Genomic DNA, 5,662 nt, shown 5'->3' on the forward strand with positions numbered 1-5,662 from the left:
AGACTGTAAGTACGTTTTTTATATTTAAAGAATCTGCCACTGATTATTCAAACACAAGTTTTGAGCAGTGTAGAGTAGCACTTGTTGTTTGTCATTTCTCCGATCACAAATGCAGACATGGTTTTATGTTTACGCGGTGCGATGCAACGCGTAAAAAGACAGTATAAGTCATTATAATCCGTAATTATGTCCCCACTGGATGCAACAAATGCCTCGTTTATAATGGGTTTTAATGTTTTTGTCTCATTGCTCTGGCCGGACAGGGCATCACAGTAGGGTAAGGGGCGTAACATTTCCGTCACATGTTTGATGGATTCGGCCAATCACAATGCACTGGATAGCTGGCCAATCAGAGCACACCTCGCTTTTCAGACCGATGAGCTTTGTAAAAATCGACACGTTTCAGAAAGGCGGGGCATAGAGGAGAAACAATAATGTACAGTATGTGGAAAATAATGTGTTTTTTTAACCTTAAACTGCATAAACACATTGCATTACACCAAATACACAAAATAATGTACTTTTTAACAACATCATATGACACCTTTAAGAAATTTTGGTAGAAACATTTGAGATAAAGTTGAAACTTTAACAAAGCGTAACTGAGATCCTGATTATGTCTCATGAGCTTATGAAAGAACAACCTCTGAATAACAAAAAATCCTTTGGGGGGTCTTAGGACATAAAACTTTCACTTTTCAATTTCCTCTACCCGCTCTATTTCCCTGTCACGTCTTCACCTGTGCTGATGAGTTTATTAACTACGTCAGTGGAACAAATTCTAAAACTATTACCTGTACGCATGTGTGTCTGTCCTGTTACCTGCAGGATGTGTTGGCATTCTCCACAGTTATATTTGCATTTAATGTTCTAATCATTATCTATTCCAATTGCAGCGAAGAGGGATTTAGCAACTGCTGAGAGCAGAGATAACATTGACTTTTAGATGCTTATGTGCATTTCACAGCAACATTTATGCACTTATAAGAACCGCAATACTAAATGCTGTTGACTGCAGTGTCTCTGCACAACTGCCAAATCCTCCAACACTCTGCCACATTCTTTGTTTGACTGTCAGCTCGTGCGTGTGTTAATGTTCACACTCGTACACAATACAGTGCAAAGTGAATCTGTAACTAATTCATACAGCAGCTTATGTTAATATTTAAGTGATCACCAAACAATTTCAAAATATACCACATACCGCAAGCTTGAATTTTATTTCTGCCACATATGCGAACAATAAACTGAAAACTTTGATCACAGCTGCATTTCATGTACAAATTAAGAGAATGTTTTCTATGCACGACTTTCATTATTGAAAATGGTTCTGAAAGGTTGACGGTGAAAATGCATGGGAGCACTATGTCAAAATAAATTCTCTTCGCGCCTTCCCTTTTTCGCCTCGAGCTGAAAGTTAAGATTTCCTTCCAAAGAGCAGTTCTAAGGAGTGTGGTTCGTTGTCCTCCCTTCCCAAAACAGTTCTGTGGAAAAGATTTAACAAGCAGCTTACTGCTGGGGGAAGGGATTGGGAAAAGAGGGGGGCCCCTCAGGGTCACCAAGATGTGAGGGCCTCTCACATGTATACACACACAAGAGATCCAAAACGCTTTATTGGTGCGTTAAAAAGTGTTGCAAAAGCATTAATAATATTATATACATATCTTTATATGTAAAAATATATACATACACACATGCAGACAATAAAGGTCTCACACTCTGGCAGGAGAAAGAAAAAACAGCCGAGCAAGGGAAAGCAGCCAAAAACCACATCTACTAGCGCTGGAGTGGATAGAGGGAGTAGAGAGAAAGAGAGAGGGAGAGGGATAGAGAGACGGAATGGGGAGGGACCAGTTTCTAGGCTATTGGCTGTGGTTGGCTCTGCTGATGGAAGGACTCGGATGGATCGAGTTACACCATTTGCCGTGCATTAGTTTGTTTTTCCCCGCTCGGAACGCAGAGAGACACTTCAAGCTTGACTCAAGAGTTGTTGCGATCCAAATCGCGTAAAGAGAATCACGGATTCAGATGAGAAAATGCAGCGTTACGAACGTTTGAGCCGGTAAAAAAAAATGGGGAAAAGGAAAAGAAACGAAAAGAAAAAGATTTCCAAAACATCAGAAGTGCTCTAGTTCTATTTGTGCAGCGCAAAAAAAAAAAAAAAGAACTGGAGCTATTTTTATTCACCCTGTTACCCGTTCACATCGATTCGGATTGTTTATAAGCGGAGTGACGCACGCGCTTAAAGTTCTTCATTCTGAAGAGTAGAGCTCGAATTAATTACTTAGTTGGCTTTAGGCTATTTGGTTTGGGTTGTATTGGTATGGTTTGGTGAATGACGGGGGGGTGGTACTAGAGGAGAGGGAGGGTCTTGGTGCCATTTGATCGGTGAGCTTTTGAAGATCACAAAGCTTTATCCCGAGGACGAGCTGGACGAGCCCCACGGGCTCCAGGAATTGTTTTGCGTGGTTCGGATAAAGCAAACACATGAGGATCTTTTGGCTTTATGGACCGACCTGCACACATGCTTTCTGATCTTCACTGGATTTAATAGCGTAAAACACTTTGGAATATAACGCGGAGGGTGTCATAGTCTACATGCTCGTTTGGAGAACGTTCAGGTAGGATTTCTGTTGTCCTTCTCACACTTTGTTGTCACACATATTTTGGAGTAAATGGAGTATATTGCTGTACCACAACTTTTTTTTCTTCAGCATTTAGACCGTTAATTCAAGAAGGCTGGAAGCGCTTGGATAAAAGTAACTGATTGTATTTGGGAAAATGAGAATGAGAAAATGAAAACAGTGCCACACATACCCTGTTGATACAGTGCGTTTATTCGATTAAAGGGAAAAATGCATTTCTTTTTAAATATAGTGTTTGTATTATGTTTGTTTTTGATAGCCTATTATCATAATATAAATGAAAAATATAAATGAGCCTACAAAAACGGGATTTAAACAACTCGGTGTGAGAAAACACACAGCTGAAACAGAAGCTGATTCAGGCGTTTGATTCCTCGAATGTATCGTTTCTATTCTTGCATATAATAAACGGGATAGATGGCACAAGGGTCAGAAATTAACCCGACTTAGGCTAAAATGCCACAGATATTCATAATATGGGGGCAACATGCTGTTCCAGTGAATTCCCATGTTTGTACCTAACAATTGAAAGGTAAATAATAGAAATACTTGTATTCATACACTTTAGTGTCACTTTCAATTAGTTAATTCATTTGAAATAGCCTATTTGGCATTGGGCGGCATGATTGTGTTTTAAATTAGAAAAATTATAATAATAAAATAAAAAATAGCCCTACTAAAGGTCATAAATGCCCCTGAAAATCAATGCCAGTTAATTTCTGACATTGGTTGGAACAGATATATATCCATAATGCACTTCAGACCCCTCCTGTCCCGTAATGATGAGGGATGAGGGAGCCAAGTTCGCATAGTAGTAGGCTACAACGAGGAAGATTTAGAGCCTTAGATTCATCTTACCTTTGCCTGGGAGTTGCATCATCACAATTCAAACTGATAGGATCTCTTGAGGAACAAAACAATAATAATATCTCTACTGCCTGTAGCCTATACAGAATATGGTCCGAGGTAGAGGGAGAGAAATAGGCTAGTGTTGCTGTTGTTGTGTAAAGTGGGTTTTGGAGACCACGGTCATGCATTAACACAATCAATTTCCCAGCAGAAGCCATTACCGACCCAACACTCCTCTGTTGTCTTTATGCATTTACTGCAACTCAAGAGATTGGTCACGGCTCGGCTCCAGCTTGAACGCTTTGATTCACATGCTCTGTTCAGACTGAGACGGGGTTCAGGTCCGGTTCCGAGTGGAGAAGGTTTAGTTTGAAGATGCTTTATGCTGTTCATCTGGGATGAATCGGTCATAGATAAACTGTTGAGTAACATCTGAGATGCGCTGTGCCCACGCACGTAGCAAATAAAAATAAATAAGTTTTTATATGAGTGGCAACCGTCAGAAGAATGAATGAACTGAGTGAATGAGTCGTTAGAACGAAGAGATTGCACAAGTATCTCGTTTTGTTCTGTGTAAGCGTGTTGAGGCAAAATGCTACTGAGGCAAATGTTGAGTGCAAAACAGGAAGTAGGGGGAGACTGAAGATTGAGATTAAATTTTTTTTTTTTGCGATGTCTCATAACTTCATAGATTTGAGTGGGTTGTAAGATTAACAGAAAACATAAGTTTAAATTCTGTACATCTGTTGTACATCAAACTAAATTTTATTTCAAAACAATTGTTATGCCATAACCTCAATCCACCCATTTTATTTTAAACATGGTAATTTACAACGGTAAACAAACATTTAAGCAATTAAAATATTTTAATTCAAAACCAGCAAGCAAAACATTTTAGAACAAATGCATAAAACATAAGCTAACAACTAAAACATCAGCTAAAAACAAAAACATGGCTTGAGTGTATGTTTGTGCTGAGCTTTTGTAGATTGTGAGAACCGCTTGTCCTCACAAGGACAGTAAAACCTGAAATCACCTACATCGTGCGAAGCAGCCAACGTTCCCCATGAGGAAAACAGCTTAATAAACAAACTAAATAATGTCTTAATTAAAAAGCAAGAAAGCAGTTTTGTGAGGGTTGGGTTTAGGGGTCAGGGAGAAAAAATTTAATTTGCTTAGTATAAAACCAAGTCAATATCAAAGGAAAATCTCCACATTTAAAAAAAAAAGGCTTGTGTGGATGTACTGTATATCAAATTAATTAGTCTTACAACTTCTACTGTGACCTCAGAAGGGTGCTGTTCATGTATGATAGTTCACCCCGTAGCTCATTTTTAATTGGTACAACACTCCCTGCTCTTTTCTAACCATTTCTTGCTGTTTGACCATATGGAAGTTAATGAGATGTGCTGTTTTCCCAATGTATGCTTTTGTTTATTTGTCCTACATGAATGTGTGACACTGAGTTTAAAAGATTAATCTCTTAAAAATACTATAAATGCAAACCACAAGAGTGCACGGACCCCCTGCATTTCCTCTTATCTCTGCTGAACCTGTCAACCCTCTTTCAGAGAGCGCCAGATAACATCTACCTCTCCTGAAACTTCACCATGAAGCAGCTTCAGCACTTTTCATGTGGGTGTGTGAATAAAGTCAGTCACAACAGCTGGCCACATTGTGTCCACTAAGCCCACGCCAGTCCTGTTGTCTTGTGTTCAGCCTCGGTCAGGCTTGAGTAACTGATTTAACCTTTAAAGCATGGAGGTCTCTTCACTGGCCGGGATTGAACGGACCTCGAGCTCCCTATTGTTCCTTAACACACACACACCTGCAGGAGATGACTTTGGGAGAGTGGGGGTGGGGAGTAAGGCTGCACAGGTGGGGTGGTGACCCGTTTTACAGCTGTGGATTAACAAGTTGTGACTCCTCAGCTGTAATCCCACTGTAAACAACTGTGATTTCAGTGCTCTTGTGTGGGAGAGCTCTAATCTCAGCGTGAGTCTCTCTGAAACCACACACATCACAACTGTTGAGTTGTGAAAACAGATACGAGGGCCCATTTTTCAAGATCATTTTACAGTTTTAGTGGGCAGTATGACCAAAATCATCTCAGGTTACTTATGTAACCATGGTTCCCTGAGTAGGGAACGAGACACTGCGTCCTCTAG

General features: G+C 39.9%; 1 protein-coding gene across 1 annotated transcript in view; it reads left to right on the plus strand.

Moving 5' to 3' along the window:
• The first annotated feature begins 1,854 nt into the window (after window positions 1-1,854).
• LOC107692740 (semaphorin-6D-like) overlaps window positions 1,855-5,662 on the plus strand; it is a 21,946-nt gene continuing 18,138 nt past the window's right edge. Inside the window, exon 1 of the mRNA XM_016491910.1 lies at window positions 1,855-2,621. The gene's annotated coding sequence lies outside the window, so the exon portion shown is untranslated. The remainder of the gene's footprint in view (window positions 2,622-5,662) is intronic.

Source organism: Sinocyclocheilus anshuiensis, unplaced genomic scaffold (genome assembly GCF_001515605.1).
Source record: "Sinocyclocheilus anshuiensis isolate Anshui unplaced genomic scaffold, SAMN03320099.WGS_v1.1 scaffold1131, whole genome shotgun sequence".
NCBI lineage: Eukaryota > Metazoa > Chordata > Actinopteri > Cypriniformes > Cyprinidae > Sinocyclocheilus > Sinocyclocheilus anshuiensis.